This window comes from Bemisia tabaci, chromosome 8, assembly GCF_918797505.1.
Source record: "Bemisia tabaci chromosome 8, PGI_BMITA_v3".
In the NCBI taxonomy this organism is placed as follows: Eukaryota; Metazoa; Arthropoda; class Insecta; order Hemiptera; family Aleyrodidae; genus Bemisia; species Bemisia tabaci.
The window spans coordinates 10,024,120-10,049,485 of record NC_092800.1 but is presented as its reverse complement, the minus strand read 5'-3'; the positions used below and the strand labels follow the sequence as shown (position 1 = coordinate 10,049,485).

General features: G+C 38.8%; 1 protein-coding gene across 3 annotated transcripts in view; it reads right to left on the bottom strand.

The window, feature by feature from the left end:
• The window catches only part of dcma (decima), a 331,402-nt gene that overhangs the window by 292,474 nt on the left and 13,562 nt on the right, over positions 1-25,366 (bottom strand). The window contains exon 1 of one of the 3 annotated variants that reach the window (XM_072303214.1): positions 5,113-5,315. The exons of the other annotated variants lie outside the window; for them this stretch is intronic. The gene's annotated coding sequence lies outside the window, so the exon portion shown is untranslated. Of the gene's footprint in view, positions 1-5,112; positions 5,316-25,366 lie in introns of those variants that run through there. 3 annotated transcript variants of the gene reach the window in all.

The following is a 25,366-nucleotide window of genomic DNA, read 5'->3' as shown; positions in this document are numbered from 1 at the left end:
ATGAACTCTTAATAAGTAGTTGCCATAACCAATAATAGAGATATTTGTTCCATTAAATGGTAATTTTACTACCACACACTTGTAAAATTACGATTGCTCCGGTAAAAATATCACCATTATTGGTTATGGCCACTACTAATTAAGAGTGCATATTGGACACCACTTATATTGTAATTATGGCCATAGTTTTTTCTTAGGGCAGAGTTACCGCAACTTCCTCAATTTTCTCTCTAAGTTGTCACAGTTTGATATACACCCGCATTACTGAAAATCGAATCGTTTGCCACGGTCGTTCCAGTTGAATTTGAAAGTTTACCGGGACTCCCAGGCAACAGAGCGGCGGATTGCGACACCCTCCTGATGAATGTTTTGTCGGCGACAAAGTGATTCACTTACACAGTTAACGGTGCATCGTTAGCGCCAGATAAAGTCGCTTTGTTTTCTCTTAAGCGTTGCCAAGTATATACTTAACACCGGGAGTCCAAGCATGGGCGTGCGATGGAGGGGCTGACCCCTGACCCCCCACAGAATTGAAAATAGCATCATCCCCCTCCGAAATTGTCGATGATGGGAATAAAATCTTCGGAGTTGTGCTTTACCCTATGGGTGATGCTCAAATATCGTAAGTTGGAATTCAACTCCAAAAGGTGTGTTGTCCAGTGTCAATAAATTGGTACGGCAAGACCTAACATCCAGTCGATGTGACCAAACTCCTTCCTTCACTCAGATGTAGTTCAAAAACTGGTTCCTATTACATAAAGGGAAATTCCCGCAATCAATATATCTCACGAACTATTAGTCTAAGAAACGGGGTTTGGGGTTCGTGGACATAACTAAACTTTTTCGTTAAATCTGAAAAACAGAGGATTGGTCATACTTAAATGGCTGTTCAATTTTACAAACCTGAATTTCAATTTAATAAACTGGATGATGAAGCATTTACAGGTGTCTGAAATTTGGTGAATTTTATGTTTCGGATGGAACTGCTAGAGAATTGAGCACGAGAACATACTTGGTTTCGAAATTGAACAATTTATCATTGGAAAAGATTTGACAGAAAAACCAAATCTGCTAAACTGTCGTGCTAAGGAAGAACGCCGTACGAACATTCGGGAGTTGCCAAATTTCCTTCGATAAAATCTTCACTTTTGAGGAAAGTTATGGATATTTTTCCTTGAAATTTTCAGAAACTTCAGATGAAATTGCAAACGGACTTGTCCAAAAAATTGGAAGGAAAATATTCATAAGTTTACTGGGAAATTTGTGCTTTATCAAAGGGAATTTGGCAACACCTGAAGGCTCATACGACGTTTTTCCCTAGCACGGCAGTATTCTGCCGTGCCAAGGAAGAACACCGTATGAACATTTAAGCGTTGCCAAGTTTCCTTTGATAAAACACAAATTCCCTGGTACACTTATGAATGAATATATTCCTGCCAATTTTTTAGACAATTCTGTTTGCAATTCCATCTGAAGTTTCTGAAAATTTCACGGAAAAATGTCCATAACTTTCCTCAAAAATAAACATTTTATCGAAGGATATTTGGCAACTCTCGAATGTTCATGCGGCGTTCTTCCTTAGCACGGCAGTATTGATCACCGAACATTCAGTTCAACCGCCTGATCTTACTTTTATGGAACCTTGGCAACAGTGCTGGGGCCTCCTAGGGGAGGAGATTGCTCGAATTTGTTTTTACGCTTTTTCTCCGACGAGTTCCGCGTCCCAGCGCCCACTTTTCCGTCGCGCCCGGGAAAAAACGCAGATCTCCGTTGAAAAACCGAAGAAGTTACGCGGTATTTGCCCATCGGGGCCGTTTTCGGTGCCGATAAAGACACAATGCAACACCTTCCTCGCGACGCTTTGTTTCATCTCGCGGACCCGTATAAAACATCACCCCGCTCAAGAACCGCGTAAGGTCAATTAAGACGGCATGTAGATCCGCTGTTTTTCACGACGGGCGATGGTCCTGCCGTGCCGTGGGAATTCGGCCCCGACAGAGCACGCTCATGGTGGATTTTTCCCCTGGGGTTTTTTGTTGCCTCTGTCAAACGGAAGTCATCGTATTGTCACGAGAATCAGTGAGTTCCGGTCCGTTTCAATGTTGTTTCTGTGCATGTACGAGTAAATCGCGATTAAATGGACTGCGTTTAGCAGAAAAGAACCAAGTCACATTAGCTGCTGCCAAAATCATCTAGGGAACTTGATTTTTTAACGAAAGAATGTTTGTGTGGATTACGTTGAAAAAGAGGAATTCGCCTTGTAGTATGCACTGGAAAAAAAAAACACAATGGATCTAGAGTCCAGACTCTTGAAAACAATGACAAGAAAAAATACTCTGGATTCAATCGGATTTTTGCTTGAATCAAAACGAGATCCGCTTAAATTAAGAGGCTTGGTTCTTGATTTAAGCTAGATTCTGATTGAATCAAGAGTACTTTTCCTTGTCGATGTTTTTAAGAGTCTGGACTCTAAATCCGATGTGTTTTTTTTTTTCCAGTGTACGTTTCTCGAGGGTATTGTTTTAAAATCTCCGGTTATGTTTCATCTCTTACACGTCAAATTGATCATAATATTCCATTGCTTTTTTGTGTGATTTTTCTGCAGATTGAAAGAATAAAATTCGCAGAAAATACTAATACATGTAGAAACGGTTGCTTAGTTTTCCTTTTTAAAAATTAAAACATGTCGATGGCCGAAGCGCGAACCCACGTATCCCCATTTGCGAAGTTGCAGACTCCCTGTTATACTTAATTTTTTTCCCTGGAAAACTCGGGAACGTAATTTCTTGAAAACTTCCTTGATTTTCCTTCTCGGTTAGGTGTTTATTCTGTAAACATCCCAAGCTGTAAAGTTGGTTCATTCTCCTCGAAAAATAAAATAGAAGCGGAAATTTTGAAACACCACAATGGAGGTACGTGGTTTCGCACTTTGGCCACACGAAAAAAATTAAATTGCTGATTTAACAAATGAATTGCTAAAAAAAAGTGACTGCAATATTTCAACGGAGATTTCACAACAAAAAAATGCTACTTTAACCACTATTGTAAGCTAATTTAACCACGGGGATGGTTATACTCGTACATTGAAACATTGCAGTCACTTTTTTTTAGCAATTCAATTGTTAAATCAGCAATTTAATTTGTTCCGTGCATCGATGTGCAGAGACGATGCGCTAAAGCCGAAGCTGTTCCTTAATCGATCTGCAAACCGCACGATGGTTTGCTTAAAATAAACAAATGTAAGTTTTGAAATCAACGCCATTAATCCACGTTAAAAACTTAGCTCAAGGAACGGAACTAATAAGATGCGCGGTTCGAGTGAAAACTTTTAATGGAATTTTCCGGCATAATTAACGTGAAAAAAATAACATCGGGAGGGCTTCGAAGGAGCAGAGGAAGGCAGCGTTGTCATTACGTATAAGGTTACGTTAGTGACCCGCCTGCGGAATTTTTTTGACTGAACATTTATAAACATTCCAATCTACACGAAAAAGCTATGAGGTTCACGAAAATTTCTGTTTCGCCTTCAATTTTCGAGGTAGGCCAGAAAACATCCGCGGTGCAGAAATAGTAAATTGTTATGCTCATGCTGTCTACAAATTTTGCCTCGTAGTAAATTGTGTCTGAACTATAACCATGCGATTTTGATGCAAGCTCTGTTTTTCTATTGAAATCTCTTCAATTGATAAAAAGTAAAACTATAAAAACTTTAATTTGCTTTCAAATTTCTTTTGCAAAAATTTCTGCTCGGTCGCATGCCCGGAAAACTTTACTCACTTTTAAAAGTCAAAGTAGCTGTTCACCTTCCCCCTTAGAGTTGGAGATTTCTAATGACGCCAGAAGAAAGAAAAAAAATTCTTGGATACTTTTTACATAGTACATACGAATATACACATATGATTCATTTTTGAAGGTGTTGAACTGTTGATATACCTACAGCACTTTTAGTGGTGGCATTTTATAAAATTATGTAATGACTATGAGGTAGCCAGGACCATGGATGTAAATAATGAAGATAAACTTACATTAATTTTTTTTAATCTTCAATGAATAAAAACATTTAATTTAAGTTTATATCCATTATCTACTTACATCCATAGCACTGGCTACCTCAAAACACACATAAGATTAAGTAAGATCTAAAATAACAGAAACCAAGGAACCTCATACGGTGCTGTATTGAAGGCTTGCATCTTGTTGTAACCATATGTCAGAGTGGAATGTCTTCAGCGAATTTAAATTTCAAAATTTTGACCGGTGCTCCAATTTTTGAAGTCATCACCCCCCCCCCCCCCCCACCCTTCATTTACCCCCTGAGATATAGCCAGCCAGGGGGCCCTTGCGGGAACAACATTTGAATTCCTTGGGTCAATTCCTCATTTGAACCCGCAGTTTCCGACTTCATCCGACCTAACCGAGGAAAAAGCCTAGTACCAGCGGTCTGAAACACCCTGTATGTTCTGGTGGTTTCACCAGTAAAGATTAACTTTCTGCTACAGTGCAGTGAGCAGAAGGGGAAAATGGATTTGACTCACAGAAGGTCCTAGACTCATCAATTTTGACTCTTAAAGTCAATGTTCACGACAGCCTTAACGCACAAAGTCTTTCCTGTCTGTCTGTTGTCAGGTTGATTCTTCTGTTTTCCTCTTCTTACAATTAATGCCAAGGCTGCACGTCTTCAAGGAAAATTTTTCCACCTTGTTATCAATCCTTGAAGGATATGTATGAATCTACAACACCTGAGGCATGATCATCAAAGGGAAATCAAACTTTGGCCGGCCCCTAGTAGACATTACCTACTCAATAGATTAGACTTTGATTTTGACTGTGACCTGCCATAATCTGATTTCTAGGCAAGAAGTATTTTGCCTCTCAGTTGTGCAAACCCTATTTAAGATGACTCACAGTACAAATGAACTGGTGAGATGCGGACATTAGAAGACATCTGGAGTAGGTAGTTAGACCGCACAACATGACAAGTGAATCCCTGGTGATAATAACCAAAGTGAAGGGTTTGGAGCTTCCTGGACTTAGGAAGCTTGAATAATTTTTGACAGTACAGTGCTAGTCAAATTGCGAGGAGGGAGAAATATACTATTGGTGAAAACTTACAGGTACTTTGAGAGCCCACCTTGAGGCGTTGATTTTGGATATTGATTATCGAACGAGGGAACACCGAATCGAATATTCTTTTGAGGGCGGCAAATAAAAACAGCTTCGCACTTGCACTTACACACAAAATCAAGAACCTCGAGCAACTGTAAACATTTAAAAGACTTGCTTATAACACTCACGAGGAGATGAAGTACCGCGTTTGTTTACAACTAGCTTATCAAAACAACGCAAATGTAAACAAGTCCAGATCTCCACTCCCATTGGTTCCCGCCAATTCCAGTGGCGCGCGCGGCAAAATATACGAATTGACGCGCGACTTTTCAAATTAGCGGGGACTCCTCCGGTTGAGCGCACATTGCAAATCCACCCGGACCAGACTTTTTTCTCGGTTGTTTTCGGTTGCTCGAAGTCAGGAACCGAGAGGTTGATAGGGAATTGACCCCAGGACCCCCAAGGAATCCAAATTTCATAATCCTGAAACCCCCGAGCACCCTTAGGTGGGGAGGAGGGGGGGAGTATCCCAAAAGTCGGGATTCTTGAACGAATTGTCATTCGATTGCGTCAGATTTATATAAAATTCGGACAACTTGGGTTGTTTTTCTGTAAAACTGTGCCGTTTTTAAATAAGTGTGACCTAAAAGCACCGAGAAAAAGCCTGGTGCGAATGGTATTCAACACACTGTACAATCCGAAAGCAAGAAATAAAAAAGGAAAATTCCTGGCCGGCTTTCCATGCATCGCTGAGGAGGGAGCGGCAGCGGACCCCCCCCCCTCTCCCCCTCCCCCCCTCCCCCTCTCTCCTCGCCCCTCTCCCCTCCCCCTCCTCTCCCCCTCTCCCCTCCCCCCTCTCCCCCCTCCCCCCGAAACGTACGTCCGGAAATTTAGTAAGGAAAAAAATTATGTATGAAAGTTTTGAGGTTTTTACATTTTAGCGATTTTACTCTTAATTCAAGTGTACGTTCCTTGTTTTTTTAGCCTCGTTTTCTTCATCATTTTACATAACAACTTCATATTATGTCTGATCTAATTGTGAGATGGTCTTTGACCTTCACCGTATCGTAAATTCGGCAACTTCCACGACAGAGCATGTACGGAATAGGCAAGTGTGCATACAATTACCTGAACCGTAAATCGTAATTAACAAAGCTAAGCTCGAGGAAAAGGGCACAGAAAAGAGTGCCTGGAGCAAGTTTGCCAGATGAGGAGAGCGACATGAAGATTTTCATGAAAATCTCACGCATCCCTCTCATAATTATCGTATCACTTCTTTCAACTGTTTTACACAATCCATCAAAATTATTTTCCACAAAATTCTCGACTTTTAAACTCAAAATTTTAAAAAAAATTATCAAGTTATTTACAGGTTGCGCGCGGACCCTAGAAACTACCCAAGTTAAAATTAGAATCACAGGCACATTACATTTTATAATTTACATTTACTTATGAATTGTGTGGCTGTTCGTACTTGATAAAACGGCAAATCTAGCCTTGAAACGTGGTTGTGATTTTTCAAGATTGCAGAAACACAGAAAGGCAAGTGCGCATATAATTAATTATTTGAGCCTTGAATCATCATTAACACACCGCGCGCTTAAAAAGGAGCACTGAAATAAAAAATCCCGAGGCAAGTTTTTTTCATGACGTGGCTGTTCCATTGAAAAATGTTAACATGGAATGTATTTTTTCTTGATTGAATCAAATTTTGACTGATTAAAAATGCGATCATTGATGATAGAGGCATAATCCACGGAAACAAAATTTTAGTTGATCAATTTTTTGTGAAACGGTTTTGAAGTATTTGATTTTGAGATGTTTACGCAATACTCTCTTTAGTGCCTTTAAAAATTAGTTGCGAGAAATATAGTTCATTTTCGCGCCAAAAGATAGCCTTAAGATAAATTGAGATGGAGCAATTTTGTGCTCTGAACACGACGTATTAGAATGTTAAGCAATTTATTCTTGATCAGATGTTTGTTGGACCTGAACAACTAACTTTAAACCGACTTAAGTGTAACCTGCTTTGACAGTTTTTGGTTGATCTTGTCCGTAAAATATTGTAAACCTTCTTTCATGCGCAATTCGCCTTCAATAACCTGATACGCAACGTGAGCGGCTTAAAAGCAGTAATAGTTACTTGAGACTGTTTGACCATGTTCATTCAATTCAATCTTGTGCAAACCAGTGATAGACTGGTTCGCCTTCAATATCCTTATATGCAACGTCAGCTGCTTGGAAGCAGTAATAGTTGCTTGCTACTGTTTTACCTCGTTCAATCGGTTCAACCTTATACAGAGCTGAGACAGACCGGTTCCCCTTCAATGTACTGATAGGCAACATGTGCGGCATTGGCTTGATTTTGATTTTTCGTGGACTAGGAACCGAAATTTTTACCGAGAGCGGCATAATAAAAATATTTTAAATCTGTTGTAAAATACTTTGGTGAGTCTTTTTCAATCCCTATAACATACTCGGAACTCAATATTATGAAGTAAACGAAGTTTTTCTTTGATGCAAAAGAGGTGGAAGTTCAGACTGTCATGCGCTTCAAATGCGAAATTAATACTTCAACGACAGAAATTTCCGTGGAAAAATAATTTTGCATCAGTTTCCTTAATGACATCCTCAATCTCCTCACTTTTTCTCATTAAAGTATCATGGGAAAGGGCTTCGGGGAATTCACTAATACCCAGTTTATAAGCAAATAAAACAGTATCTCGTCAATTTGGATCAGTTCATTCGTGCAAAAAGTATTAGATCCGCGCCGCACAGTAGGGCGAAGCTATCGAGAGAGGTTGGACATGAATTTTTTAGTAAAAACTGCGAATTTTGATGCTTATTTCATCACAATTTAACATTGTAGGAGTTCTCCTTGCGGAAAATTTCGCAATTAAACAAATGAAATCATTTTCAAACCTTTTCGTCAAAGAAGATAAAGGGGCCCTCCATCAACTACGTAAAGCTCTAAGGGTTGGGTGAGACTTCATAATTTTGTAACCAAGTGTGATAAGGAGTGGATGGAGGGGGTGGAGTGTCAAGCTCAACGCTATGTAACAGTGTTTAAAATTGAGTTTCAACTTTTTTCTCTCTCTTATCCAAAATGTATTATATTTATAATTGTTCCATATCCAAAATGTATTACACTAGGGGCTTATGGGGCTGCTTCGCAGCCCCTTATTTTTCCTGTACACTTTTCACTTTCACATTTTTTTTTTTTTATTTATTTTCATTTAATTTTCTGTTTTGTCTTTGAATCGGGTCTAATTATTTCTTTGAGAGAATAAATATAACAAATGTTTTCAAAAATTGTAATTTTATTTAGTAAACTTTAATCTAAAATTTTGTTTTAATCTTCATACAAAATTATTTTTTAGGTTTTACATTTGTTTTCAAACTAATTTTAAAGAAGATCTTTTTTTATTTTTTAAATGCATCCGGAATGCAGCTGCATTCCGGATGCGTTAAGGGGTGGGAAGGAGGGAGGGACGGACTGAGAAACTGAAAAAAGTACGTTACGTAACGGTAAATATTAAATAAACTTACATATATATGGCATTTCCACTACCATTTATTGTTCTCGGTATCCATTTTTTCACTTGCATTTTTCAATACATTTTTTTTACTATTCTCACCTCAAGTACACGTTATGTAACTTGCAAACAGCCCCTATAAGCTTTTAAAGTTTCAAAATTATGTTCGACCTCTTCTACTGGCTCGCGTTCCATTGTACGCCGCTTCCCTATCGTCTACAACGCGCATTGTGGACTGTCGTGGATTTCTTAAGAGCTTAATTTAAGAGAGAAGAAGATAGAAATAAAAATAAATAGGCAAGATTTTTAGTCCTTAATTTCTTTCCTAGGTTTTTGAAATGCCCTCTTTTTTCTGCCGTGCTGAGGAAGAACATTGGACGAGCATTCAAGAGTTGCCAAATTTCCCCGGATAAAACATGTATTTTTGTGGTCAGAAACGCATATAGTGTCCTTTAGATTGGCAGATATTCTTGACAAAATTGCGACCAAAATTTATCTGACGAATTTGGTGAAAAATATTCACAATTTTCCTAGTAAATCCTTTTTTTAAGAAAAGAAATATGGCAATGTCTAAAGGCTTATACGACGTTCTACCTTAGCACGGCAGTTTTCCCCTGACCCTCAATTATAAAGAGGCTGACAAACAGGAACGGTGGCAGATGGAATCACTTCTTATTACGAACACAAAACGTCCTTGAGTCTCAGGTGGGCTTGTGGGCTTACAAAGCAAAAGTCGCACAATGGCTCGAGCCCCCAAACCGGGGATAACGGATTTTGAACAATGCGAAGTTTGTATTGTGTGCATTTGTGTCGTGATAATTAATTTTTCAATAAACGGAGACGGAGAATTCTTCCGAAAATACGCCTTTAATATTTTACCACGTATTTTCCAGTGTAAGGGCCGAGTGAAATTTCAGCACTGTTAAACCGTTTAAAATAATGGATCACATTCAGTAGACGGGATTCGACGCGATTATAGTGTATTCACGGTCGTGCAGCTTTTGCTTTGCTTTGAAAATCACTGAATATATGACAAGGGGTGAACTCCGTGGCCGCTTTGCGGCCCCACCACCAGAGGGTGCTTCGCGTCCTATGAGGCCCGCTTGGTGGGCCCCCGTGATATATCTACAAAGAACGAGCTTATTTAGAGCCCATTTCCTATCGATAGGCATAAAAATCATGAAAATCAGCCCGGTAGATCCTGACAAGCGGTAGATCGGAATAATCCTAACAGAATGAGGAAAAATCAGTGGAAATTCCTAATAATAATTGTGACAAGTGCGTTTCTTCTAATTTACTGAAAACGTGACAAATAGTCTTCTGCCGTGCTAAGGAAGAACGCCGTGTGAACCTTCGTGCGTTGCCAAATTTCTCTTGGTAAAATACGAATTTTCATGAAAACTTGGAAGCGATGGTAAAGAATCGATTACTAAGGTTCGTTCACCCGTTTATAGTTTTTCCAAAGCTTTAAATGGCAAATTAATCGATGTACCTATTGCAAAGCACGCCACGCTAGTTGTCTAGGAAATTTTTGTGAATTTTACAAAATTCTCACAGAAAGAAAACTCAATACTGCTGTCCTAAGGAAGAACGCCGTAGGAACTTTCGTGCGTTGCCAAATTTCTTTTGGTAAAATACGAATTTTCAAGAAAACTTGTGAAAATTTTCCGTCCTATTTTCCAGAGAATTTTCTTCACAATGTGATCTAAAGTATCAGAGGATTTCAAGTGGAAATATTCAATATTTGTCTCAAAAATTAATATTTTAAGAGGGAAATTTGGCAATGCGCGGACGTTCATACGTCGTTTTTCCTTAGCACGGCAGTCTTCAACGTCGCAAATCGAGGTACGCGGTTTCAGACTCGCCCGCCGCGATGTTCCGTGCTGCAGTGCTAAGGAAGAACGCCGTATGAACATTCGAGAGTTGCCAAATTTCCCTCGATAAAATGTTCATTTTTGAGGGAAGTTATGAATATTTTCCCGTGAAATTTCTAGGATTTTCCGGTGGAATTGAGAGCAAAATTATCTGAAAAATTGAGGAAGAATACTCATAAATTTACCAGAAAATTCGTATTTTATCCGAGGAAATTTGGCAACGCCTGAGGGTTCTTACGGCGTTTTTCCTTAGCACGGCAGCGTGGGTGGCCGGCTCGTTTATTTTTCTTTCACTGTGCGTCGCGGAACCACCTTCGTTTTCCCTCGTATTTTCAGTTCATTTTCCCCTCCTTTTTTGTCTCTCCTTTTGCCGTTCCGGAGCTCTTCCGTTCCGGGCAAAAACCGCGCACCTCCTCGGAGTTTGCATCGGAGTTACGCTGTTCTACCTTCGCATGGCTGGGCTCCGCGCCTGTTCCAGCATCTTTTATACGACTCCCCCCTCTGCCCCCCTTCCCCTTCCCCAACGTGTCCCCATCTGCCGAGGCCTACGCGGGCCCCGTACATTAATAATGATGCTCATTCAACAGCTATGCATTTTAGATGTCTTCGGCGCGGGGGGGGAGGGGGAGGTTGACATCATGGCTGACATTGTGCCAACGCAGATTAAAAATTTTGTTTTGTAAGTGAGACCCGGGTGCCGAGCGATGGTAAGGGGAAACGCCGTATGAACTTTAGCACGTTGCCAGATTGATCCCGATGAAAAACGCATTTTCTGGGATAAGCTCGTTTGTTAATTCTCCTGGACACCGAGGGAAATTTAACTCGAGATTTGATTCGGTGCATCTTAGCATTTCGAGGGAAAATACTATTAACTATTTTTGAAAATGGATGCTTTATCGGGGGAAATTTGGCAATGTTTGAACGCTCGTAAGTCGTTTTGCCTCGGTGGGATAGAGTCGGGGTCGTTAAACTGCGTCCGCTGCCGTGAGAATGGACTGCTAGGCGTAGTTCGAACTTAAGTACCGCGATACATATTTTCTTTTCAGGATCTGACGTCACCAAGCGAATAAAATCCATTCACACGCGTAGTTTTTTATTCTTCCTTTTTCTTAAAACAAAAACAAAAAGAAAGAAAATGCATTTTTCGTGCTCAGGACGCTTACATATACTTCTTAATATTTAGTTCCTGAAAAGCCCATCCAGGCGAGTCCAACTTCATTGCGAAATGTGGAGATTCATACGAGACACTATTTCTACCAAACGGAACTATGTGCATTATGATATGAGCCCTGAGAACCATAAGAATGTATGCATAACACGGCTCACATCATAACGCACATGATTCCGTTTGGCAGAAATACAACTTATTATTCTAAAAGACATTATTCTGACATATTGACTTAATTTTTTGAGAAATATCTCGCCAATAATTTGATGGCGGTGCTTTCGGTGTGAGCGCAGACATCTGCGGCCGATAATGGAAATGATATCGACAGTATGTATATCGCCGTTTTGTAGTGTCACGGGATCGACTGCTGGACTTAGGAGAGAAACCATTACTGAAGAAACAGCGAGGTGCTCCATATGAGGCGACAAAAGGTGATACAAAATTAATTACCATGAATTTAATTTGGGTGTTGCTTGACGATGTCAAATGAGAGGGCACTTAAACATGTCGGAGAATCGCATATTTTGATGTTCGTGAATAACAAAACAGGGCAAATGATGAATTGTAACTGAGTGCAAAGTTATAATATCTTAGCTCACTCTACGGAAAAAGTATTTAATGTCACCCATCGTGGTAACATGTAGGTAATTGGTCCCTCTCCTTTTCATGTTTTTACCAATTTTGTGGTAAAGAAATCAGCCCAAGTCTATTGTTTCAAATTCTTTATTCGCATGAACATAAACATATTCTTAAGTCTATCTGCGCGTAGTAATATAATTTTTAAAGTTTAAACGTCAAAAACAAATAAATAATATGAAAAAAACGATATTAAGAGACTTGCAAAAAAATTTTCTGATTGTTCACCATTATGAGACGTAACTCGGATGGTTAAAATTTCCACAATTTATCGATTCTCACGTTCAGAGATTGAAGATCACAAATAAATCTTTATTAGTGTGGACAATCTCAAGTACCACTGATCTATTATGATTATGATTGAAAAAGTCAACGCATGCAAGTTAAAGTTTACTTTTCATTAAAAATCATTTTAAGAAACTGAATGCCATACAGTAGATACGTTGTGATGCTATTTTTCTAATGTATGAATTAATTATTTAGAAATGATAGTGCATAATTATATCGACTTAATACTAGTTTATATTTTAACATAAATATAAGAGGGTAAAATAATCATAGCTACACTTGGGGAATATATAAAAACTTTGGAGGTCATGATACAACACACAGGGAAATTCCGAAATGTCAGATATAGACTTAAAGGCGTTTTACCATGTAACATAACTAGAATGGGTGAGAGTTTAAAAGTCTGCGTTTTAGACAGGCTACAGTAGTGTTCTACCGTACTAAGTAAGAATGCCATAAATCAATCAAGATTTTCCCTCGTTTTTTGGAACTTAACACTTTAGAAAATTAAAAATGTTTTACCCGATCACCTCGAATTTTTTTTTTTTTTCTCGAAAGTATTTGCGAAAGAATTCTGTAAAATATTGTCCCAAGATACCTAAACAAGCTTTTCTGCTATCATACATTTGTTTACAAGAAATGTAAAATGACGATTACGGCGTCTTCACGGCAGTGTTATGCCACAATCCAGATTTAGAAAATTCACAATTTTTAAGGATGAAAATATTTTTGGACTACAATTTGTGAAAAGGGGTGAAAATGAAGGGAATGGGTTATTTAGCAACCAATTTCAAATTTGACCAACCAACAGCAAGAACTTGAGATTTCCTGTAAATTTTATTATATTTAAAGAAGATTTAAAAGAAATCCTATGACTTTATTTTAAAAAAGCAAATATAATTAGAGACATTTAAACTTTCACCCCCCCCCCTCCCTTCAAAGAAAAAAAAAACTTTTGCTATAAAAACCAAACTCACGGGGTATGTAGACATACCGTCCGTTTCAGGCTCAGAGGCCGAAATTTCCGGGTATAGTAGCCGTCGCTCTGGCGAATGAACCCCTGTACGGAACATTCCGCATCGACGTCTGAACCCGGGACGGACGATACGTCTGTATACTTCCGTGCTAAGGAAGAACGTCGTACGAACATTCGAGAGTTGCCAAATTTCCTTCGTTAAAATGTTTATTTTTGAGGAAAGTTATGAATATTTTTCCTTGAAATTTTCAGTATCTTTAGGTGGAATTGCGAACAAAATTATCTAAAAAATTGGAGGGAAAATATTCATAAGTTTACCAGGAAATTCGCGTTTTATCAAATGAAATTTGGCAACGCCTGAAGGTTCATACGACGTTTTTCCTTAGCACGGCAGTATAGCCCGTAATGACGACTTCCACAGCCGCAGCTTTTTTTCAGTGTTGTAATGGCGATACTCATTTTTTCTTACCCTCGAGCTAGGTAAAAAAGCCTCATTTATTGGTCCACTCGACAACGTTGTTTACGCTCTTCTAAGGCTGGCAGTCTTCGGAAATCATCGATGACGTCACCGTACCGCCGAGGTGGGGGGGGGGGGAATTGTATCTTGTTGATAATCTTAGCGAGTTCATCGCCAAAAAGTCGTAAAAAACTCGCAAGTTAATTTCAAAATAAGTCTGGCTTCAAAATAAGCTTGTCTGGTATGGTCTTGTTGACAGGATGACGGAAGAACGGCTGCCGAGGAAGTTGCTTGATTGTTGCTTGAAGTTGCCCCTCCTGGGAGGAGAAAAAGTGACACCCAGTGAGGGGGTGGCGACAGGGGGTTTCGGAGAAAATGAGGGAGTGCAATCTCCCTGAGGGGCTTTGGGAGGATAGGGAACTTTGGCGGCTGGGTGTCGCAGAGCGCCGAAGAACGCTACGAAAGCGGATTTTATGTATGTAAGTCATTTCAAAGTATCGCGATTTTTCCGTTGAAAAATGTTACTTTGACTTTATGACTCCTGGAGTAGCAGGGCCTATAACGATCTCATTGGGCGAGACTTGCGGACAAATGATTAGAAGAACAATCCCCAAAGCTAGTATCAGCTTTAAAATACCCATCATACCGAACTTAGTCATGGTGAGCGTAAAAACTAACTAGAACTATAGGCACTGTTGAAATAGAGCTGGACTCGAAGTTACTGCACTGAGAGGAATTATCTGTTCCACGATGCACTTATGCATATAGGTACAGTTTAAAATTGATGAGCGGTGAGTGCGGTGTAAAAGAACAGAAATGGATGTCGTATTGTTTCAGGGCTTAGTAACTTTGTAAGAAAATCGCAAGCTAATTTCAAAATATCGCGTTCTTTCCGTTGGAAAATGTTACTTTGGAATCATTTTCACTATTCCACGATGGCTGCAGGAGGAGCGTCCGCTTCATTTACGCCCGCATAGGACGAGACTTGCGGACAATTAACGATTAGAAGAACGATTCCCAAAGCTAGTATCAGATTTAAAATACCCATCATACCGAACTTAGTCATGGTAAACGTGAAAACTAACTAGAACTATAGGCACTGTTGAAATAGAGCTGGACTCGAAGTTAATGCACTGACAGGAATTATCTGCTCCACAATGCACTTATATAGGTGCAGTCTAAAATGGATGAGCGGTGGGCGTAAAAAACCAGACAAGGATGTAGTATTGTTTTCGGGCTAAATAACTTATCATTTAAATTCGAGACGGACGATTAGCTCAAGGCTCCCGCCGAAATCTATCCATTCTTTTCTGTTACGGCAACAGAAAAATAAAAAGTTAATACACTGACAGGAGTTATCTGTTCGACAATGCACTTACATTGGTGCAGTTTTAAATGGATGAGCGGAGAGAGGTATAGAAAACCATTAATGCATTTATCTTTTCAAGGCCAAGTAACTTCGTATCATTTAAAATCCAGACAGACGATTAGTTCAAGGCTCCCGCCAAAATCTATCCATTCTCCCTTATAATGGTAACAGGAAAATCTCTTTCAAAGTTCCCAGACGGTAAGTGTTTTTTCTAATGGACGGAAAACCTACGAAATGATAAGATTGTTGCTCACCGATCATCCGACCACGAGCAAGGTTTTCTACTAATGGATTAACTCAGTCTAGACAAACAGTTTTACTGTATCTAATTCCATTTTCAGCTTCTCTACCAAATACTATTTGATTTTATGTGAGGGCTAAGCTATTTGTATAATACCTAATCATCTCTTTTTTTTAGAAACAATAGACTCAAAGGCACTGTGAGGCTCAGTGCAAAATGTTTAAGATACGTGATCAAAGGCGACGGAGCCAGAGCTATGCCTGGGTGAAATTATGAACGACAGAATTTTCTCAATTTTACAATTTCTCATTTTCAATCTTTAAATTAACGCAGAGTTGATTTTGGGAATTTTTTATGATTTTTGTTGCATATGATACCAAACTAATTCCTGTCCACAGTAATCTCATTTATTTCTCTTCTTCCTTTTTACTTTCTCGCTCCCATAGGGTAGAGAGGAAGTATTGTCATCCTCCAAAAAAAAAAAAAAAAAAAAGTTGAAATTTCATCATTTCTAGACGTTTTAAGGTCCCAGGAGTAAAAATAACCATACTTGAAAAAATGTGTGTCCGTCCGTGTGGCGTCCCCCAAATCTGTCTACAGCGATATCTCAGAATCTATCTGTTCGATTTCATTCAAAATTGGCACAGGACACCATATCTATGGTCTCCTTATGCACGTTCAACGATTTTGAGGTACGCTAAAATTTGGGGGGGCTACGCTCAATTGTCCATTTTTAGCAAAATCACACGGAAAGCTCATTTTGAAAGACTGTAAATTTTGAAAAATGTCTTTAATTCTTTAACAATGGGCATCAAGCACATCACCTGGGTCATTAATTTAAGTTCCAAAAAGATCTTTGGACTAAACTCAAAATTCAAGAGATACGAGGCCCAAAAGTAGGGCACTTTGCTCCGCGAAACAGCTCATTTTCAAGGACTGTAAATTTGAAAAAAAATAAAATAAAATGCCTTCAATTCTTCGAAAGTTGGCATCAGAGCACCACCTGGTTCATTAATTTAAGTTCCTACGAGGTCTTTGGACTAAACTAAAAATTGAAGGGTTACGCGTCATATAGCGAGGAGAGCACTTCGGTCACACGGAGAGCTCATGGACTGTAGATTTTGAAAAAATGCCTTTAATTCTTTGAAAGTTGGCTCAAAAGCACCATCTGAGTCATTAATTTAAGTTCCTAAAGGATTCATGGACTAATCTCATAATTGCAGAGGGGCCGATAGGAAACGCTCAATTCTCTGATAAATGAGTCGGAGCGCTTCTAGATAATAGCAGCAAACGCTTTGAGTCAGGTGAAACCTAGGAATTCAAATGCATTATATAATGCATCATATACTATTTCCAAAATTACTCCGTAGGTAATCACAAAGCAAAATTAGACAACTAATTAGATACATACTCACATTACAAAGGTACTATGAATCATCAAGCTAACGCCAAGAACTGACACTTAGATCTTTATTAAAAACTAATATGTTTGTTGTTAATGAATTTAGAATCCCGGCAGATTCCATCTTTTGCGGTTCCTTTTTACGAGGTACTAAGCACAAATATAATGTAATAATTCGGCACAAATATGACTGATTTAATGCTTGTTAATGAAGGAGGTTATAATTGTTATAACGTGACGTTTGTTGACTTGTCTCTCGTTGACGTTTGTCGATGGCGCTCTCTATTGTTTTCGCTTTGAGTTACGGGGATACGCGGTAAGGAGATGGCGCTCCTGGCGGGCGTGTCGTGAACCTTCCAGCAGGTAGATTCGCCCGCCAAATTTAAAATTTGGGAGATGCTAAGCGAAAACCGTTTAGTTTTAAGACTATTTGAACATCGAATAGTCATTCTACCCATTCAAGTAGATATTTGATGGCTTTTGACCGTGCTTAAGGAGAGATTATAATATAAAATCGTATCTGAAGTATGATGTCAATGAATCTAATGGATCCTAATGAATCGTAGAAAAGCTAAGATTTTTACGGATCGCCATCTTTGACAGGAGACTTAGTTAATCAATTACATATTTAATTGAAGATGCCTCATAAAATCAACAAGTCGAGTCCGAATATATGAATTCACCACATATCGCGAAGACATTTACAATGAAGTTCAATGGTTTGAATAAAAATTTCATAACTATTATCCTGTGATCAAAATTCCAATCAAACTTTATGATTTTGTAAAATTGGCAGTATTTTTCTAAATATTCCAGTAAAAGTGTCTATGCCGGCGCGAAGCGCCGGCTCGAGCGAGAAAGTCCCGTGCGGTCCCCGCACCAATCCGCTAAGCGGATGGGGGGGCGAAGCCCCCCAAATGCCGGCGCGTTTTTTTTTTTTTTGCGTTGGCGCCTCGAATAGCCTTTTCCTTGAATCCCTTAAATTTGATTCCAGTTTTGTCAGAACACAAGCTAAAACTCGAGATGTTATTACTGACCGAAATTGCGAAATTTTTCTCAACAACCTCTCTTTCTGATAAATTAGCGTGTGGCGGTGTTTGGGTTTAATTCAAAAGGGGAGATTCGCCTGCAGTGGTAACAGCGCGCGGTGGATCGAGTCTATCAGGAAGGTCGGGCATGAAGTTTCTGACTAAAAATGCAAATTTTTATGTTCAATTCGTTACATTTTAAATTTTAAGAGGCACTTCTAAAAGAGAATTTCGCGAGGAAACCGATGGAACCACTTTTAAACTTTCTCAAACTTTTGTGTAACTGGAGTTATTAGAGTCCCTTTATACTGAGAGTCAAGACAACACCCTCTCATGGAGTCACAAACGGGAATAAAGGTTACAGAAATTGAACGTTTTTTGTAATCTTTGATCGGCCCATTCTCAAATTCCTTTCTCCGTTCCTTCTCTCATTCCGTTTGTTCCTTGCCGAACCCGTAATTCCCTGGTCCATTCCGAATTATAATCTTTGCAATCAGTGAAAATGTAATCTTTACACCCGTTTGTGACACTGTGAAGGCCTAAAATACGGGAACCAATCAGAAATGGATTCACATTGTCTTGACTCTCAGTATGAAGGGACTCTAGAAGTTATAAGCTTTTAAAGTTTCCAAATTTTGTCCGGCCTCTCACATTGACTCGATCCACTGTGCGGCGCGGTGCACAGGCTGGTAAGAATTGTTACGGCCGTGGAAGCTTAGAATCTTGCGATGGCTAATTGGAGTTTTCGGAACTCATCAATCAGCGCAATAGGACATTGCTGTGCCCAAACACGGCCTGAAACCCCAGAACGTGGAACGATTTTCACTTCTCAGCCGTGGCCGTAATTTTCCCAGAACTCTTAATCAAAATAGATAGGTGGCCAAGCTAACCTCCTCCTCAAATCACTGCCTTCGATTGGAAGACGGACCACCAAAGCCAGCGCACTGGAAAAAAACACATTGGATCTAGAGCCCAGACTCTTGAAAACATTGACAAGAAAAAGGACTCTTGATTCAAGCAGATTTAAGCTTAAATCAAAAGGAAATCCGCTCAAATTAAGAGGCTTGGTTCTTGATTTAAGCTTAAATCTGATTGAATCAAGAGTATTTTTTCTTGTCGATGTTTTAAGAGTATGGACTCTAGATCCAATGTGGTTTTTTTTCCAGTGCGATTCGATTGTTGAAGCGAGATTGAAAGATCTTTTTCAATAAATCCACATCTTAGTAGTGCTATCCATCGATTAAGATCATTCGATAACGGCTCAACGCGGGTAAGTGTAGACTTTTGCAACGTTACCAAAAGAAACAGAAATTGATAAGCAAAGCGAAAGAAAAAGAAGATAAAAATGGAAGATAAAGGTCTCCTATCGGTGTGTGCGCGTGTTTGGATTACATTTTGCAATAAGGAACCACTATCTCTGGCTCTTCCATTAAAGCACATATCTGCATTGGGAAACCAATGACATGTTGGTTGTTTCTAAAATGGGCCAGAAATAGTGGTTCCTTATTGCAAAATGTAATCCAATTGAGTGGCTTGAAGGACAAGGCGCATAAGTGCAGTCTCTGAAAAATGGAGGCATTAATGTTTTCAAGTAAAACTAGTCTGAATGCATATTCTGAGGAAAATTCGCTTCCAAATTCAAATTTTTAAGCATCCAAAAAGTCAATTTGAAATTTTTTTTCCGCCATAAGGATCTATGTAATTTCGAAACTTCAATAACTTATTTCTCGAAGTAGCAAAAACTGCACCCATGCGCCTTGGTCTCTGAGCCCCTCAATTTATCTTTGAAAAAATTAGGAAGTCGCAATCAAGGTACGTGCGTTTTCGATTTTCACAATCGATTTATCAGTTGGCAACACTGCCAGCGGCCCGGGTGACGTGGGGCCACGTGGAGGAGAGACGGGGGGGGGGGGGGGGGCGAAGACCAGTCGCGTCGGTCGGTGCAGTTTAAAAATATAAAACTTTGCTAGACAACATCTGAATGGATGCAACGAACGTTTAATATTTGGATTTCCGCGGATGAAGAAAATTATCATGCCGGCAATTTTATCTCCGAGACCGCTCAGCGCCGACAACTCCAGTAGGGAGAGCTCCCAAGCTACAAATTCAAAGCTGTAGGCGCTAGCGTCGACTCGCAGCATCTATGAGTTGCCTAACTTGGAAAAAATGTCACATTTATGTGACTCATGTAGTTGGATATCATTATAGAAATAAGTAATTATCCAGTTATTACTTTTATATACCCTTACATACATATACATACATTTAGATAATTGTATATATTTCCTCATAGGAAGGTTACTATAAATAAACTTCTAAAAAAAAAAAAAAAAAAAAAAAAAAAAAAAAAAAAAAAAAAAAAAAAAAAAAAATGTAGGTGGGAAGTTTACCTTGAGCTGCTCAGTCATAAACAGCCATCGTTCATTTCATCCCGCGGCTTTCTCCAGTTCTAACCTCTATCTTTCATTAATTTTATCATTCAGAAAATCATATTACATTGTATTAGATTTTGCATAGAAAAATTCTGTTTGCCAGAAGATTGATGGAATCCGACCTAAGGACCTTTTACATAATTTTTTTCTCTAAAAAATCGCGATTTCCCAAAATTGGTTGGTATGAAAGAAATAAAAAGGTTACTCTCGGATTTAGCTGTAATTTTTTTTTATCTCTTATACCCAACACTGGAAAAAAAAACACATTGGATCTAGAGTCCAGACTCTTGAAAACATTGACAAGAGAAAATACTTTTGATTCAATCAGATTTTTGCTCAAATCAAAAGGAAATCCGCTCAAATTAAGATGCTTGGTTCTTGATTTAAGCTTAAATCTGATTGAATCAAGAGTATTTTTTCTTGTCGATGTTTTTAAGAGTCTGGACTTTAGATCAAATGTGTTTTTTTTTCCAGTGAACGATCCTGGAATAGCGGATTTTTTCAAGAAACAAGAAAAAATTAAAATAAAAAAAAGCTCTTTCGAGAAAAATTCAGTTCGCTGGAAGATTGATGGAATTCGTCTTAAGGGCCATTTACATAAACTACGAGAAAGACTTTGCCTGGTAAAGGTAATATAGGCTCTGAAAAAATCAGAGCATAATCGAATCAGGACAGAATCCTCTAGCGCTCCTCGCGGTATCAAGAATTTAAAGATGAAGACGATTTTTCACGATATCTTAGGGGAATATAGTCTTTTATGATCGAGTTAGCAAGTAGCCGCAAGACGAAAGTGATGAGGCAGTATGGAGCATTTCTACCAACAGGTAAATGGTAATATTAATTATTATTCACAGTAACTGGACATCGGACATTTTTAATTTTGGCGATGGTAGTGCTACTGGACATTCCAGATACTTGGACATTTTTAACTTAGGGACTTTTCTTATATTGGACATTTTTTTTACTGTGGACATTTGTTTTTGGACATTTTGGTCTATCATCATAATTGAATCAGTGAGTTCGAAAATACACCAACTCGGAAAAAAAAATTGTTCAGGAAACACCTAAAACTGCGCAGCGGGCGAAGAAGTTAGTTTAAGAAAAACCTTTTTGGTGCCAAAGGACAAGTACTTAGAGACTTTGTAAAGCACCAAGTTGAAATCGATACACCATGTTTGATAACCGAGAATTCAGTGCTTAAAAATTTCCGAGTTGGTGTGTTTTCGTTCTCACCGACTTTCAGATACTGATTTTTCATGTCTGCCCTGAAAAATTTATATTTTTCGACCTGAATAACGCTTGAATATTTATATAACTTGTTGGTACAAGGTATGCTGAACCGAAAAAAGAAAACCGCAAAATTGAATGGTCACCCGTTTCCCTTGAAATGGCCAAAAGTTGGTATTTCCAATGAAATACTTCGATTTTTCCCTTTTCCCGTCGCTGTTTCGAGCACTTCCGATTGCAATTTCGAAATTTCCCTTTGACCGTAGAAACCGTAGAAAGGTGAAAATCGAAAAAAAACCCGAGTTGGTGTGTTTTCGAACTCTCTGATTCAATTCATAATAGTTGTTGAGACCGAATTCATTGTTTCCAGAGAATTAACATCGAAACTAAAGATCTAGAGCTAGCCATGAGCATTAAAAGGGCAACGATTCTTATCCGTGCGTGATTGGGGATTCGATTCTACGAAAATCCACTCGACAGCTCAATTTGGCAATGCCGCAGCGCGCAAGATAAATATTACACTGACTTTGCATGGGATATTTTCCTTTCATCCGGAGACCCTGACGATTGTTTTCGCTGCTCGCGAAAAATGGGAGTTCCGTTTGAGGTGCCGGAGATTTCGGCTTCAGCGACGAGGCGAGGGTGCATTCATGTGGAAAATGCGAAGTCGTGATTGAAGAGTCGCACAGTGGATCGAGTCGATTAGGGAGATCGAACATGAAATTTTGGACTAAAACTGCAAATGGACCACTAGACAAGGTACGAATTTCAGCATTCTGATACATGCTTCTGAATAAAAATTCCATGTAAAACACGATACGCACAACAAAAATTACCGAAATCAACTCCTTACGAAGATATTCAATAATTCTTGATGCGTGAATTCAAACCCCCCGCTCATGAAAACTCAATGCTCTTCGTGATTCACATCGCGCGCTAAACGTTTATCATGACAGTCTCTGCTATATAAAAATCTGACAACCTCAATCTTGACGCTTTGGCTCAGCTAGAGTAAATTGCTTATAGTTTGAACGACACATAGTGGGAAATGAACATTGCTCGATTGAGAAGATTGCTGAAACCGTTGTAGTGCGCGATTTGACTCACGTAGAGCTTTGAGTTTCTTGTCAGCGATAACCAATGTGAGATAAAAACGTTATAATATCTTCGCTAGAAGTTGGTTTCAGTCGTTTTCGTTGCGCGAATCGTGTTCTGCGTGAAATTTTGGTTAAGAGACGTGTATCAGAATCCTTTAATTTGTACCTTGTCTAGTGGCCCATTTTGATGTTCAATTTGTCACATTTTAAATTTCAAGTTGTGCTTTTAGAAGAAAATTTCACGAAAAAACCAATGGAGCCCTTTTTGAGACCTCAAAGTTTTGTGTAAACGGAGTTATAAGCTTTTAAAGTTTCCAGATTTTGTCTAACTTCCCTTATTGACTCGATCCACTGTGAGTCGGTCGAAAAGAACTTGGATTTGAATGGCTCATTGCGATGCAGAGAATTAAAAAAGTTAATAGTAACGCGACGAACTTTAGTGATAACGAATTTGTGCACATGGTGTGAATGGTGCAGTGGCGTAAATGATAGCATGGGCGTGGGTACTCATTAACTGACATCCTTTGCTTATTTACCGACAGTCCATTTCGTAGACTCTTCGACGCAGTAGCGTAACTTGATTCCAAGGTTGCCAAAAATGACTGAGATAATTACATTTTGCGAGATACAAACTTTGCAGTTCACGTCTAAAATTTTGTTGATTTTTGCGTGTAATCGGGAGGAAAATCAAACAAATTTTCAATTCATAATGCAAACAGTGGATTGATTATTTTATATTGATTGAAAAAGAGAAAGGCAAAGAATAACATAGGGAAAATGAAGCATGATCCTATTGGTGGATGGGGATGGTTGCGATTGATAAAAGGCCCCAAGTAATAGTATACCTAACATCAACCCGCACGAGAGATCCTATTGTTATAGTCTTACATTTTTCCCCTTGCTCTACCATCCATTTCGACCAATGGGATCGCTCTATATTCCCTCTGTCTTGTCTGTAGATTTGTCTATAGATTGGTCTATCAAACTCAACAATCAACCCATTGAATGATTTGAGAGCTCATCAATGAATGAATTACAATATTACCAAAAAATCCAAATTTTTGAGTATAAGTTTGCAACATTGTAGCTCATTATGCCCCTACGGCACCCAGTGGATCGAGTCATGGGAGAGGTCGGACAGAATTTGGAAACTTTAAACGCTTATAGCTCCGTTTACACAAACGTATGAGATTCTAAAAGTGGTTTCATTGGTTTCTTTGTAAAATTTTCTTCTTTAAGCACCCCTTGAAATTTAAAATGTGACGATATAAACCTACAAGCTTTAGTCATACATTTTTTGAAAGACCTCTCTGATTGACTCGATCCACTGTGCGGTGGTCCTGAGGCCCTGAATCCTACCATGACTGGACTACATTTTGCAATTAGGAACTATAAATTCCGGCTCAGTTTAAGAACAACGTATGTGCCATAAGTTTTCCTATGCACATACGTGTTTTTTTGGAAGGGACAGAATCTATAGCTCCAAATATTGCAAAGTGCAGTTCAACTGTCACTCTGCACGATTGGGAGAAAATGCGAAAGGTTTAGCGGTTGCTGCGTGTATTGTGCCGTAAGGCAACTAGATTCGCCTTCAACCAACAAGGTAGGCAAAGGCGGGTGCCAAGGAGTTAAAATAGTTGTATTCGCGTTATCATACGAGAAACAGCTTGTATGCGATAAGTTGGCGACTCAATTCGCGGCCGCAGTAGCCGCTACCTCACCTCCATAAACTTGTCAACTACTTAACTTCACGCCTCAAAACTAGGCTAGTCAACTGTGTGGACATGCGGTGAGTGCATCGGCGTATATTTCTCTCCTCGAATCTATAAAAAAAAATGAGCCACCGGACAGGAAAAGAATTAAAGCAATGGTTTCCTCATTAAAATTTTACTCAAAACACAGGAAGCGTATGAATAGCTGAAGTCCACAAAAGGTATCTCTAATACAAAGTTACAACGTGTCCAATTGTATTTTATTTTTTTTTCACTAATAATTAAGCAAAATCCTTGTTTAAAATGAAGAATATTCACGGGACATTTTGAGAATAGTTACTTAAACCCTCTATGGCACGAATTAATTTTGGATCTCAGATTCTAGGGGACACAAATCTATTTTGTAGCTTGCATACAAAGTATTGCGTACCAAATTTTTTCTCAAAATTTCAAAGTTAAGTGAATCAATTTTTCAAAAAAATAAAAAACTAATGAAATTTTGCAAAATCATGGCATAGGGGAAAGATTCAATTTTTAAAAACCCCGTACGTTGTCACAAATACGTAACGCTATGCCATAGAAGGTTAAGTCTTTTAGTAAAAATTAAACCATAAAAAACATGAACTGATATCGGTAAATTCTAATTGCGGATAATCATTAATGATCTTTGGCCGCCGATATTGATATATTTAAAATTAATTCGTAAGAGAGGAATGAATGCGTTTTTCGTTGACATTACAACTGCAATCAATTCATTATTATCCTTCGCGGAAGACACCAAAATCAACATCAAAACATCTAAACCAGGTTATTTAAA